Raw genomic sequence first — 14,317 nt, 5'->3', positions numbered from 1 at the left:
TGTTCCAGTCTCAGGTAGGTATTGCCGAGGCGCTGCGGAGCATGTTCCAGTCTCAGGTGGGCATTGCCGAGGCGCTGCGGAGCTTGTCCCCGTCTCAGGTGGGCATTGCTGAGGCGCTGCGGAGCATGTTCCAGTCTCAGGTGGGCATTGCTGAGGCGCTGCGGAGCATGTTCCAGTCTCACGTGGGCATTGCCGAGGCGCTGCGGTGCATGTTCCAGTCATTGAGGGCCATTGCCGAGGTGCTGCGGTGCATGTTCCAGTCTCAGGTGGGCATTGCTGAGGCGCTGCGGAGCATGTTCCAGTCTCAGATAGGCATTGCCGAGGCGCTGCGGTGCATGTTCCAGTCTCAGGCGGGCATTGCCGAGGCGCTGCGGAGCATGTTCCAGTCATTGAGGGCCATTGCCGAGGCGCTGCGGAGCATGTTCCAGTCTCAGGTAGGCATTGCCGAGGCGCTGCGGTGCATGTTCCAGTCTCAGGTGGGCATTGCTGAGGCGCTGCGGAGCATGTTCCAGTCTCAGGTAGGCATTGCCGAGGCGCTGCGGAGCATGTTCCAGTCTCAGGTGGGCATTGCCGAGGCGCTGCGGAGCATGTTCCAGTCATTGAGGGCCATTGCCGAGGTGCTGCGGTGCATGTTCCAGTCTCAGGTGCGCATTGCCGAGGCGCTGCGGAGCATGTTCCAGTCTCAGGTGGGCATTGCCGAGGCATGCGGAGCATGTCCCAGTCTCAGGTGGGCATTGCCGAGGCACTGCGGAGCATGTCCCAGTCTCGGGTGGGCATTGCCGAGGCATGCGGAGCATGTTCCAGTCTCAGGTGGGCATTGCCGAGGCGCTGCGGAGCATGTCCCAGTCTCAGGTGGGCATTGCCGAGGCGCTGCGGTGCATGTTGCAGTCTCAGGTGGGCATTGCCAAGCCGCTGCGGAGCGTGTCCCAGTCACAGGTGGGCATTGCCGAGACGCTGCGGTGCATGCTCCAGTCTCAGATGGGCATTTCTGAGTCGCTGCGGAGCATGTTCCAGTCTCAGATGGGCATTGCCGAGGTGCTGCGGCGCATGTTCCAGTCTCAGATGGGCATTGCCGAGGCGCTGCGGAGCATGTTCCAGTCTCAGGTGGGCATTGCCGAGGCCCTGCGGAGCATGATCCAGTCTCAGGTAGGCATTGCTGAGGCGCTGCGGAGCATGTTCCAGTCACTGAGGGGCATTGCTGAGGTGCTGCGGAGCATGTTCCAGTCTCAGGTGGGCATTGCCGAGGCGCTGCGGAGCATGTCCCAGTCTCAGGTGGGCATTGCCGAGGCGCTGCGGTGCAAGTTCCAGTCTCAGGTGGACATTGCCAAGCCGCTGCGGAGCGTGTCCCAGTCACAGGTGGGCATTGCCGAGACGCTGCGGTGCATGCTCCAGTCTCAGATGGGCATTGCCGAGGTGCTGCGGAGCGTGTCCCAGTCTCAGGTGGGCATTGCCAAGCTGCTGCGGAGCATTATCCAGTCTCAGGTGGGCATTGCCGAGGCGCTGCGGAGCATGTTCCAGTCTCAGGTGGGCATTGCCGAGGCGCCGCGGAGCATGTTCCAGTCTCAGGTGGGCATTGCCGAGGCGCTGCGGAGCATGTTCCAGTCTCAGGTGGGCATTGCCGAGGCGCTGCGGAGCATGTTCCAGTCTCAGGTGGGCATTGCCGAGGCGCCGCGGAGCATGTTCCAGTCTCAGGTGGGCCATTGCCGAGGTGCTGCGGTGCATGTTCCAGTCTCAGGTGGGCATTGCCGAGGCATGCGGAGCATGTTCCAGTCTCAGGTGGGCATATCCGAGGTGCTGCGGTGCATGTTCCAGTCTCGGGTGGGCATTGCCGAGGCGCTGCGGAGCATGTCCCAGTCTCAGGTGGGCATTGCCGAGGCGCTGCGGAGCATGTCCCAGTCTCAGGTGGGCATTGCCGAGGCGTGCGGAGCATGTCCCAGTCTCAGGTGGGCATTGCCGAGGCGCTGCGGAGCATGTTCCAGTCTCAGGTGGGCATTGCCGAGGCATGCGGAGCATGTTCCAGTCTCAGGTGGGCATATCCGAGGTGCTGCGGTGCATGTTCCAGTCTCGGGTGGGCATTGCCGAGGCGCTGCGGAGCATGTCCCAGTCTCAGGTGGGCATTGCCGAGGCGCTGCGGAGCATGTCCCAGTCTCGGGTGGGCATTGCCGAGGTGCTGCGCAGCATGTCCCAGTCTCGGGTGGGCATTGCCGAAGCACTGCGGAGCATGTCCCAGTCTCGGGTGGGCATTGCCGAGGTGCTGCGGAGCATGTTCCAGTCTCAGGTGGGCATTGCCGAGGCGCTGCGGAGCATGTTCCAGTCTCAGGTGGGCATTGCCGAGGCATGCGGAGCATGTTCCAGTCTCAGGTGGGCATTGCCGAGGCGCTGCGGAGCATGTCCCAGTCTCAGGTGGGCATTGCCGAGGCGCTGCGGTGCATGTTCCAGTCTCAGGTGGGCATTGCCAAGCCGCTGCGGAGCGTGTCCCAGTCACAGGTGGGCATTGCCGAGACGCTGCGGTGCATGCTCCAGTCTCAGATGGGCATTTCTGAGTCGCTGCGGAGCATGTTCCAGTCTCAGATGGGCATTGCCGAGGTGCTGCGGAGCATGTTCCAGTCTCAGATGGGCATTGCCGAGGCGCTGCGGAGCATGTTCCAGCCTCAGATGGGCATTGCCGAGGCGCTGCGGTGCATGTTCCAGTCTCAGATGGGCATTGCCGAGGCGCTGCGGAGCATGTTCCAGTCTCAGGTGGGCATTGCCGAGGCCCTGCGGAGCATGATCCAGTCTCAGGTGGGCATTGCTGAGGCACTGCGGAGCATGTTCCAGTCTCAGGTGGGCATTGCTGAGGCGCTGCGGAGCATGTTCCAGTCACTGAGGGGCATTGCTGAGGTGCTGCGGAGCATGTTCCAGTCTCAGGTGGGCATTGCCGAGGCGCTGCGGAGCATGTCCCAGTCTCAGGTGGGCATTGCCGAGGCGCTGCGGTGCAAGTTCCAGTCTCAGGTGGACATTGCCAAGCCGCTGCGGAGCGTGTCCCAGTCACAGGTGGGCATTGCCGAGACGCTGCGGTGCATGCTCCAGTCTCAGATGGGCATTGCCGAGGTGCTGCGGAGCGTGTCCCAGTCTCAGGTGGGCATTGCCAAGCTGCTGCGGAGCATTATCCTGTCTCAGGTGGGCATTGCCGAGGCGCTGCGGAGCATGTTCCAGTCTCAGGTGGGCATTGCCGAGGCGCCGCGGAGCATGTTCCAGTCATTGAGGGCCATTGCCGAGGTGCTGCGGTGCATGTTCCAGTCTCAGGTGCGCATTGCCGAGGCGCTGCGGAGCATGTTCCAGTCTCAGGTGGGCATTGCCGAAGCATGCGGAGCATGTTCCAGTCTCAGGTGGGCATTGCCGAGGTGCTGCGGTGCATGTTCCAGTCTCGGGTGGGCATTGCCGAGGCGCTGCGGAGCATGTCCCAGTCTCAGGTGGGCATTGCCGAGGCGCTGCGGAGCATGTCCCAGTCTCAGGTGGGCATTGCCGAGGCACTGCGGAGCATGTCCCAGTCTCAGGTGGGCATTGCCGAGGCACTGCGGAGCATGTCCCAGTCTCGGGTGGGCATTGCCGAGGTGCTGCGCAGCATGTCCCAGTCTCAGGTGGGCATTGCCGAGGCACTGCGGAGCATGTTCCAGTCTCAGGTGGGCATTGCCGAGGCATGCGGAGCATGTTCCAGTCTCAGGTGGGCATTGCCGAGGCGCTGCGGAGCATGTCCCAGTCTCAGGTGGACATTGCCGAGGCGCTGCGGTGCATGTTCCAGTCTCAGGTGGGCATTGCCAAGCCGCTGCGGAGCGTGTCCCAGTCACAGGTGGGCATTGCCGAGACGCTGCGGTGCATGCTCCAGTCTCAGATGGGCATTGCCGAGGTGCTGCGGAGCGTGTCCCAGTCTCAGGTGGGCATTGCCAAGCTGCTGCGGAGCATGTTCCAGTCTCAGGTGGGCATTGCCGAGGCGCTGCGGATCATTTTCCAGTCTCAGGTGGGCATTGCCGAGGTGCTGCGGTGCATGATCCAGTCTCAGTTGGGCATTGCCGAGGCGCTGCGGAGTATGTCCCAGTCTCAGATGGGCATTACCGAGGCGCTGCGGAGCATGTTCCAGTCTCAGGCGGGCATTGCCGAGGCGCTGCGGAGCATGTTCCAGTCTCAGGTGGGCATTGCCGAGGTGCTGCGGAGCGTGTCCCAGTCTCAGGTGGGCATTGCCGAGACGCTGCGGAGTATGTCCCAGTCTCAGATGGGCATTACCGAGGCGCTGCGGAGCATGTTCCAGTCTCAGGCGGGCATTGCCGAGGCGCTGCGGAGCATGTTCCAGTCTCAGGTGGGCATTGCCGAGGCGCTGCGGAGCATGTTCCAGTCTCAGGTAGGCATTGCCGAGGCACTGCGGAGCATGTACCAGTCTCAGATGGGCATTGCCGAGTCGCTGCGGTGCATGTTCCAGTCTCAGATGGGCATTTCTGAGTCGCTGCGGAGCATGTTCCAGTCTCAGATGGGCATTGCCGAGGCGCTGCGGTGCATGTTCCAGTCTCAGGTGGGCATTGCCAAGCCGCTGCGGAGCGTGTCCCAGTCACAGGTGGGCATTGCCGAGACGCTGCGGTGCATGCTCCAGTCTCAGATGGGCATTGCCGAGGTGCTGCGGAGCGTGTCCCAGTCTCAGGTGGGCATTGCCAAGCTGCTGCGGAGCATGTTCCAGTCTCAGGTGGGCATTGCCAAGCTGCTGCGGAGCATGTTCCAGTCTCAGGTGGGCATTGCCAAGCCGCTGCGGTGCATGATCCTGTCTCAGGTGAGCATTGCCGAGGCGCTGCGGAGCGTGTCCCAGTCTCAGGTGGGCATTGCCGAGGCGCTGCGGAGTATGTCCCAGTCTCAGATGGGCATTACCGAGGCGCTGCGGAGCATGTTCCAGTCTCAGGCGGGCATTGCCGAGGCGCTGCGGAGCATGTTCCAGTCTCAGGTGGGCATTGCCGAGGCGCTGCGGAGCATGTTCCAGTCTCAGGTAGGCATTGCCGAGGCGCTGCGGAGCATGTTCCAGTCTCAGATGGGCATTGCCGAGTCGCTGCGGTGCATGGTCCAGTCTCAGATGGGCATTTCTGAGTCGCTGCGGAGCATGTTCCAGTCTCAGATGGGCATTGCCGAGGCGCTGCGGAGCATGTTCCAGTCTCAGATGGGCATTGCCGAGGCGCTGCGGAGCATGTTCCAGTCTCAGGTGGGCATTGCCGAGGCGCTGCGGAGCATGATCCAGTCTCAGGTAGGCATTGCTGAGGCGCTGCAGAGCATGTTCCAGTCACTGAGGGGCATTGCAGAGGTGCTGCGGAGCATGTTCCAGTCTCAGGTGGTCATTGCCGAGGCGCTGCGGAGCATGTCCCAGTCTCAGATGGGCATTGCCGAGGCGCTGCGGTGCATGTTCCAGTCTCAGGTGGGCATTGCCAAGCCGCTGCGGAGCGTGTCCCAGTCACAGGTGGGCATTGCCGAGACGCTGCGGTGCATGCTCCAGTCTCAGATGGGCATTGCCGAGGTGCTGCGGTGCGTGTCCCAGTCTCAGGTGGGCATTCCCAAGCTGCTGCGGAGCATTATCCAGTCTCAGGTGGGCATTGCCGAGGCGCTGCGGAGCATGTTCCAGTCTCAGGTGGGCATTGCCGAGGCGCCGCGGAGCATGTTCCAGTCATTGAGGGCCATTGCCGAGGTGCTGCGGTGCATGTTCCAGTCTCAGGTGCGCATTGCCGAGGCGCTGCGGAACATGTTCCAGTCTCAGGTGGGCATTGCCGAGGCATGCGGAGCATGTTCCAGTCTCAGGTGGGCATTGCCGAGGTGCTGCGGTGCATGTTCCAGTCTCGGGTGGGCATTGCCGAGGCGCTGCGGAGCATGTCCCAGTCTCAGGTGGGCATTGCCGAGGCGCTGCGGAGCATGTCCCAGTCTCAGGTGGGCATTGCCGAGGCACTGCGGAGCATGTCCCAGTCTCAGGTGGGCATTGCCGAGGCGCCGCGGAGCATGTTCCAGTCATTGAGGGCCATTGCCGAGGTGCTGCGGTGCATGTTCCAGTCTCAGGTGCGCATTGCCGAGGCGCTGCGGAGCATGTTCCAGTCTCAGATGGGCATTGCCGAGGCATGCGGAGCATGTTCCAGTCTCAGGTGGGCATTGCCGAGGCGCTGCGGAGCATGTCCCAGTCTCAGGTGGGCATTGCCGAGGCGCTGCGGTGCATGTTCCAGTCTCAGGTGGGCATTGCCAAGCCGCTGCGGAGCGTGTCCCAGTCACAGGTGGGCATTGCCGAGACGCTGCGGTGCATGCTCCAGTCTCAGATGGGCATTGCCGAGGTGCTGCGGAGCGTGTCCCAGTCTCAGGTGGGCATTGCCAAGCTGCTGCGGAGCATGTTCCAGTATCAGGTGGGCATTGCCGAGGCGCTGCGGAGCATTTTCCAGTCTCAGGTGGGCATTGCCGAGGTGCTGCGGTGCATGTTCCAGTCTCAGGTGGGCATTGCCGAGGCGCTGCGGAGCATGATCCAGTCTCAGGTAGGCATTGCTGAGGCGCTGCAGAGCATGTTCCAGTCACTGAGGGGCATTGCAGAGGTGCTGCGGAGCATGTTCCAGTCTCAGGTGGTCATTGCCGAGGCGCTGCGGAGCATGTCCCAGTCTCAGATGGGCATTGCCGAGGCGCTGCGGTGCATGTTCCAGTCTCAGGTGGGCATTGCCAAGCCGCTGCGGAGCGTGTCCCAGTCACAGGTGGGCATTGCCGAGACGCTGCGGTGCATGCTCCAGTCTCAGATGGGCATTGCCGAGGTGCTGCGGTGCGTGTCCCAGTCTCAGGTGGGCATTCCCAAGCTGCTGCGGAGCATTATCCAGTCTCAGGTGGGCATTGCCGAGGCGCTGCGGAGCATGTTCCAGTCTCAGGTGGGCATTGCCGAGGCGCCGCGGAGCATGTTCCAGTCATTGAGGGCCATTGCCGAGGTGCTGCGGTGCATGTTCCAGTCTCAGGTGCGCATTGCCGAGGCGCTGCGGAACATGTTCCAGTCTCAGGTGGGCATTGCCGAGGCATGCGGAGCATGTTCCAGTCTCAGGTGGGCATTGCCGAGGTGCTGCGGTGCATGTTCCAGTCTCGGGTGGGCATTGCCGAGGCGCTGCGGAGCATGTCCCAGTCTCAGGTGGGCATTGCCGAGGCGCTGCGGAGCATGTCCCAGTCTCAGGTGGGCATTGCCGAGGCACTGCGGAGCATGTCCCAGTCTCGGGTGGGCATTGCCGAGGCGCTGCGCAGCATGTCCCAGTCTCAGGTGGGCATTGCCGAGGCACTGCGGAGCATGTTCCAGTCTCAGGTGGGCATTGCCGAGGCGCCGCGGAGCATGTTCCAGTCATTGAGGGCCATTGCCGAGGTGCTGCGGTGCATGTTCCAGTCTCAGGTGCGCATTGCCGAGGCGCTGCGGAGCATGTTCCAGTCTCAGATGGGCATTGCCGAGGCATGCGGAGCATGTTCCAGTCTCAGGTGGGCATTGCCGAGGCGCTGCGGAGCATGTCCCAGTCTCAGGTGGGCATTGCCGAGGCGCTGCGGTGCATGTTCCAGTCTCAGGTGGGCATTGCCAAACCGCTGCGGAGCGTGTCCCAGTCACAGGTGGGCATTGCCGAGACGCTGCGGTGCATGCTCCAGTCTCAGATGGGCATTGCCGAGGTGCTGCGGAGCGTGTCCCAGTCTCAGGTGGGCATTGCCAAGCTGCTGCGGAGCATGTTCCAGTATCAGGTGGGCATTGCCGAGGCGCTGCGGAGCATTTTCCAGTCTCAGGTGGGCATTGCCGAGGTGCTGCGGTGCATGTTCCAGTCTCAGGTGGGCATTGCCGAGGCGCTGCGGAGCATGTTCCAGTCTCAGGTGGGCATTGCCGAGGCGCCGCGGAGCATGTCCCAGTCTCAGGTGGGCATTGCCGAGGCGCTGCGGAGCATGTTCCAGTCTCAGGTGGGCATTGCCGAGGCATGCGGAGCATGTTCCAGTCTCAGGTGGGCATTGCCGAGGTGCTGCGGTGCATGTTCCAGTATCAGATGGGCATTGCCGAGGCGCTGCGGAGCATGTTCCAGTCTCAGGTGGGCATTGCCGAGGCGCTGCGGAGCATGTCCCAGTCTCAGGTGGGCATTGCCGAGGCGCTGCGGAGCATGTTCCAGTCTCAGGTGGGCATTGCCGAGGCGCTGCGGAGCATGTCCCAGTCACAGGTGGGCATTGCCGAGACGCTGCGGTGCATGCTCCAGTCTCAGATGGGCATTGCCGAGGTGCTGCGGAGCGTGTCCCAGTCTCAGGTGGGCATTGCCAAGCTGCTGCGGAGCATGTTCCAGTCTCAGGTGGGCATTGCCGAGGCGCTGCGGAGCATTTTCCAGTCTCAGGTGGGCATTGCCGAGGTGCTGCGGTGCATGTTCCAGTCTCAGATGGGCATTGCCGAGGCGCTGCGGAGCATGTTCCAGTCTCAGGTGGGCATTGCCGAGGCGCCGCGGAGCATGTCGCAGTCTCAGGTGGGCATTGCCGAGGCGCTGCGGAGCATGTTCCAGTCTCAGGTGGGCATTGCCGAGGCATGCGGAGCATGTTCCAGTCTCAGGTGGGCATTGCCGAGGTGCTGCGGTGCATGTTCCAGTCTCAGGTGCGCATTACCGAGGCGCTGCGGAGCGTGTCCCAGTCTCGGGTGGGCATTGCCGAGGCGCTGCGGAGCGTGTCCCAGTCTCAGATGGGCATTGCTGAGGCGTTGCGGTGCATGTTCCAGTCTCAGATGGGCATTCCCCAGGCGCTGCGGAGCGTGTCCCAGTCTCGGGTGGGCATTGCCGAGGCGCTGCGGAGCATGTTCCAGTCTCAGGTGGGCATTCCCCAGGCACTGCGGAGCATGTCCCAGACACTGGGCGACGTGTCGCAGTCTCTGGTGGGCATTGCCAAGGCTCTGCGGGGCATGTCCCAGACACTGGGCGTTGTGTCCCAGTCTCTGGTGGGCATTGCCGTGGCTCTGCGGGGCATGTCCCAGACACTAGGCGTTGTGTCGCAGTCTCAGGTGGGCATTGCCGAGGCTCTGCGGGGCATGTCCCAGACACTGGGCGACGTGTCACAGTCTCAGGTGGGCATTGCCGAGGCTCTGCGGGGCATGTCCCAGACACTGGGCGTTGTGTCGCAGTCTCAGGTGGGCATTGCCGAGGCTCTGCGGGGCATGTCCTAGACACTGGGCGACGTGTCGCAGTCTCAGGTGGGCATGTTCCAGTCTCAGGTGGGCATTGCCGAGGCTCTGCTGGGCATGTCCCAGTCTCAGGTGGGCATTGCCGAGGCACTGCGGTGCATGTTTCAGTCTCAGGTGGGCATTGCCAAGCCGCTGCGGAGCGTGTCCCAGTCACAGGTGGGCATTGCCGAGACGCTGCGGTGCATGCTCCAGTCTCAGATGGGCATTGCCGAGGTGCTGCGGAGCGTGTCCCAGTCTCAGGTGGGCATTGCCAAGCTGCTGCGGAGCATTATCCAGTCTCAGGTGGGCATTGCCGAGGCGCTGCGGAGCATGTTCCAGTCTCAGGTGGGCATTGCCGAGGCGCCGCGGAGCATGTTCCAGTCATTGAGGGCCATTGCCGAGGTGCTGCGGTGCATGTTCCAGTCTCAGGTACGCATTGCCGAGGCGCTGCGGAGCATGTTCCAGTCTCAGTTGGGCATTGCCGAGGCATGCGGAGCATGTTCCAGTCTCAGGTGGGCATTGCCGAGGTGCTGCGGTGCATGTTCCAGTCTCGGGTGGGCATTGCCGAGGCGCTGCGGAGCATGTCCCAGTCTCAGGTGGGCATTGCCAAGCTGCTGCGGAGCATGTTCCAGTCTGAGATGGGCATTGCCGAGACGCTGCGGTGCATGCTCCAGTCTCAGATGGGCATTGCCGAGGCGCTGCGGTGCATGATCCAGTCTCAGGTGGGCATTGCCGAGGCGCTGCGGAGCGTGTGCCAGTCTCAGGTGGGCATTGCCGAGGCGCTGCGGAGCATGTTCCAGTCTCAGGTAGGCATTGCCGAGGCGCTGCGGAGCATGTTCCAGTCTCAGATGGGCATTGCCTAGTCGCTGCGGTGCATGTTCCAGTCTCAGATGGGCATTTCTGAGTCGCTGCGGAGCATGTTCCAGTCTCAGATGGGCATTGCCGAGGTGCTGCGGTGCATGTTCCAGTCTCAGATGGGCATTGCCGAGGCGCTGCGGAGCATGTTCCAGTCTCAGATGGGCATTGCCGAGGCGCTGCGGAGCATGTTCCAGTCTCAGATGGGCATTGCCGAGGCGCTGCGGAGCATGTTCCAGTCTCAGGTGGGCATTGCCGAGGCGCTGGAAGCATGATCCAGTCTCAGGTAGGCATTGCTGAGGCGCTGCAGAGCATGTTCCAGTCACTGAGGGGCATTGCTGAGGTGCTGCGGAGCATGTTCCAGTCTCAGGTGGTCATTGCCGAGGCGCTGCGGAGCATGTCCCAGTCTCAGGTGGGCATTGCCGAGGCGCTGCGGTGCATGTTCCAGTCTCAGGTGGGCATTGCCAAGCCGCTGCGGAGCGTGTCCCAGTCACAGGTGGGCATTGCCGAGACGCTGCGGTGCATGCTCCAGTCTCAGATGGGCATTGCCGAGGTGCTGCGGTGCGTGTCCCAGTCTCAGGTGGGCATTCCCAAGCTGCTGCGGAGCATTATCCAGTCTCAGGTGGGCATTGCCGAGGCGCTGCGGAGCATGTTCCAGTCTCAGATGGGCATTGCCGAGGCGCCGCGGAGCATGTTCCAGTCATTGAGGGCCATTGCCGAGGTGCTGCAGTGCATGTTCCAGTCTCAGGTGCGCATTGCCGAGGCGCTGCGGAGCATGTTCCAGTCTCAGGTGGGCATTGCCGAGGCATGCGGAGCATGTTCCAGTCTCAGGTGGGCATTGCCGAGGTGCTGCGGTGCATGTTCCAGTCTCAGGTGGGCATTGCCGAGGCGCTGCGGAGCATGTCCCAGTCTCGGGTGGGCATTGCCGAGGCGCTGCGCAGCATGTCCCAGTCTCAGGTGGGCATTGCCGAGGCACTGCGGAGCATGTTCCAGTCTCAGGTGGGCATTGCCGAGGCGCCGCGGAGCATGTTCCAGTCATTGAGGGCCATTGCCGAGGTGCTGCGGTGCATGTTCCAGTCTCAGGTGCGCATTGCCGAGGCGCTGCGGAGCATGTTCCAGTCTCAGGTGGGCATTGCCGAGGCATGCGGAGCATGTTCCAGTCTCAGGTGGGTATTGCCGAGGCGCTGCGGAGCATGTCCCAGTCTCAGGTGGGCATTGCCGATGCGCTGCGGTGCATGTTCCAGTCTCGGGTGGGCATTGCCAAGCCGCTGCGGAGCGTGTCCCAGTCACAGGTGGGCATTGCCGAGACGCTGCGGTGCATGCTCCAGTCTCAGATGGGCATTGCCGAGGTGCTGCGGAGTGTGTCCCAGTCTCAGGTGGGCATTGCCAAGCTGCTGCGGAGCATGTTCCAGTATCAGGTGGGCATTGCCGAGGCGCTGCGGAGCATGTTCCAGTCTCAGGTGGGCATTGCCGAGGCGACGCGGAGCATGTCCCAGTCTCAGGTGGGCATTGCCGAGGCGCTGCGGAGCATGTTCCAGTCTCAGGTGGGCATTGCCGAGGCATGCGGAGCATGTTCCAGTCTCAGGTGGGCATTGCCGAGGTGCTGCGGAGCATGTCCCAGTCTCAGGTGGGCATTGCCGAGGCGCTGCGGAGCATGTTCCAGTCTCAGGTGGGCATTGCCGAGGCGCTGCGGAGCATGTCCCAGTCTCAGGTGGGCATTGCCGAGGCGCTGCGGAGCATGTTCCAGTCTCAGGTGGGCATTGCCGAGGCGCTGCGGAGCATGTCCCAGTCACAGGTGGGCATTGCCGAGACGCTGCGGTGCATGCTCCAGTCTCAGATGGGCATTGCCGAGGTGCTGCGGAGCGTGTCCCAGTCTCAGGTGGGCATTGCCAAGCTGCTGCGGAGCATGTTCCAGTCTCAGGTGGGCATTGCCGAGGCGCTGCGGAGCATTTTCCAGTCTCAGGTGGGCATTGCCGAGGTGCTGCGGTGCATGTTCCAGTCTCAGATGGGCATTGCCGAGGCGCTGCGGAGCATGTTCCAGTCTCAGGTGGGCATTGCCGAGGCGCCGCGGAGCATGTCGCAGTCTCAGGTGGGCATTGCCGAGGCGCTGCGGAGCATGTTCCAGTCTCAGGTGGGCATTGCCGAGGCATGCGGAGCATGTTCCAGTCTCAGGTGGGCATTGCCGAGGTGCTGCGGTGCATGTTCCAGTCTCAGATGGGCATTGCCGAGGCGCTGCGGAGCATGTTCCAGTCTCAGGTGGGCATTGCCGAGGCGCTGCGGAGCATGTTCCAGTCTCAGGTGGGCATTGCCGAGGCGCTGCGGAGCATGTCCCAGTCTCAGGTGGGCATTGCCGAGGCGCTGCGGAGCATGTTCCAGTCTCAGGTGGGCATTGCCGAGGCGCTGCGGAGCATGTCCCAGTCTCAGGTGGGCATTGCCGAGGCGCTGCGGAGCATGTTCCAGTCTCAGGTGGGCATTGCCGAGGCGCTGCGGAGCATGTTCCAGTCTCAGGTGGGCATTGCCGAGGCGCTGCGGAGCATGTTCCAGTCTCAGGTGGGCATTGCCGAGGCGCTGCGGAGCATGTCCCAGTCTCAGGTGGGCATTGCCGAGGCGCTGCGGAGCATGTTCCAGTCTCAGGTGGGCATTGCCGAGGTGCTGCGGTGCATGTTCCAGTCTCAGATGGGCATTGCCGAGGCGCTGCGGAGCATGTTCCAGTCTCAGGTGGGGATTGCCGAGGTGCTGCGGTGCATGTCCCAGTCTCAGGTGGGCATTGCCGAGGCGCTGCGGAGCATGTCCCAGTCTCGGGTGGGCATTGCCGAGGCGCTGCGCAGCATGTCCCAGTCTCAGGTGGGCATTGCCGAGGCACTGCGGAGCATGTTCCAGTCTCAGGTGGGCATTGCCGAGGCATGCGGAGCATGTTCCAGTCTCAGATGGGCATTTCTGAGTCGCTGCGGAGCATGTTCCAGTCTCAGATGGGCATTGCCGAGGTGCTGCGGTGCATGTTCCAGTCTCAGATGGGCATTGCCGAGGCGCTGCGGAGCATGTTCCAGTCTCAGATGGGCATTGCCGAGGCGCTGCGGAGCATGTTCCAGTCTCAGGTGGGCATTGCCGAGGCGCTGCGGAGCATGATCCAGTCTCAGGTAGGCATTGCTGAGGCGCTGCAGAGCATGTTCCAGTCACTGAGGGGCATTGCTGAGGTGCTGCGGAGCATGTTCCAGTCTGAGGTGGTCATTGCCGAGGCGCTGCGGAGCATGTCCCAGTCTCAGGTGGGCATTGCCGAGGCGCTGCGGTGCATGTTCCAGTCTCAGGTGGGCATTGCCAAGCCGCTGCGGAGCGTGTCCCAGTCACAGGTGGGCATTGCCGAGACGCTGCGGTGCATGCTCCAGTCTCAGATGGGCATTGCCGAGGTGCTGCGGTGCGTGTCCCAGTCTCAGGTGGGCATTCCCAAGCTGCTGCGGAGCATTATCCAGTCTCAGGTGGGCATTGCCGAGGCGCTGCGGAGCATGTTCCAGTCTCAGGTGGGCATTGCCGAGGCGCCGCGGAGCATGTTCCAGTCATTGAGGGCCATTGCCGAGGTGCTGCGGTGCATGTTCCAGTCTCAGGTGCGCATTGCCGAGGCGCTGCGGAGCATGTTCCAGTCTCAGGTGGGCATTGCCGAGGCATGCGGAGCATGTTCCAGTCTCAGGTGGGCATTGCCGAGGTGCTGCGGTGCATGTTCCAGTCTCGGGTGGGCATTGCCGAGGCGCTGCGGAGCATGTCCCAGTCTCAGGTGGGCATTGCCGAGGCGCCGCGGAGCATGTTCCAGTCATTGAGGGCCATTGCCGAGGTGCTGCGGTGCATGTTCCAGTCTCAGGTGCGCATTGCCGAGGCGCTGCGGAGCATGTTCCAGTCTCAGGTGGGCATTGCCGAGGCATGCGGAGCATGTTCCAGTCTCAGGTGGGTATTGCCGAGGCGCTGCGGAGCATGTCCCAGTCTCAGGTGGGCATTGCCGAGGCGCTGCGGTGCATGTTCCAGTCTCAGGTGGGCATTGCCAAGCCGCTGCGGAGCGTGTCCCAGTCACAGGTGGGCATTGCCGAGACGCTGCGGTGCATGCTCCAGTCTCGGGTGGGCATTGCCGAGGCGCTGCGGTGCATGTCCCAGTCTCAGATGGGCATTGCCGAGGTGCTGCGGAGCGTGTCCCAGTCTCAGGTGGGCATTGCCAAGCTGCTGCGGAGCATGTTCCAGTATCAGGTGGGCATTGCCGAGGCGCTGCGGAGCATTTTCCAGTCTCAGGTGGGCATTGCCGAGGTGCTGCGG

The 14,317-nt window shown here is 63.1% G+C and overlaps 1 protein-coding gene across 2 annotated transcripts in view; it reads left to right on the top strand.

Annotated features, from left to right (window-relative positions):
* The window catches only part of LOC140393982 (DNA damage-regulated autophagy modulator protein 2-like), a 396,903-nt gene that overhangs the window by 211,549 nt on the left and 171,037 nt on the right, over positions 1-14,317 (top strand). The window lies entirely within an intron of this gene.

This window comes from Scyliorhinus torazame, chromosome 17 (assembly GCF_047496885.1).
Source record: "Scyliorhinus torazame isolate Kashiwa2021f chromosome 17, sScyTor2.1, whole genome shotgun sequence".
NCBI classification, from domain to species: Eukaryota; Metazoa; Chordata; class Chondrichthyes; order Carcharhiniformes; family Scyliorhinidae; genus Scyliorhinus; species Scyliorhinus torazame.
Note: the sequence above shows the minus strand (reverse complement) of the source record. Positions and strands in the feature narration are given on the sequence as shown.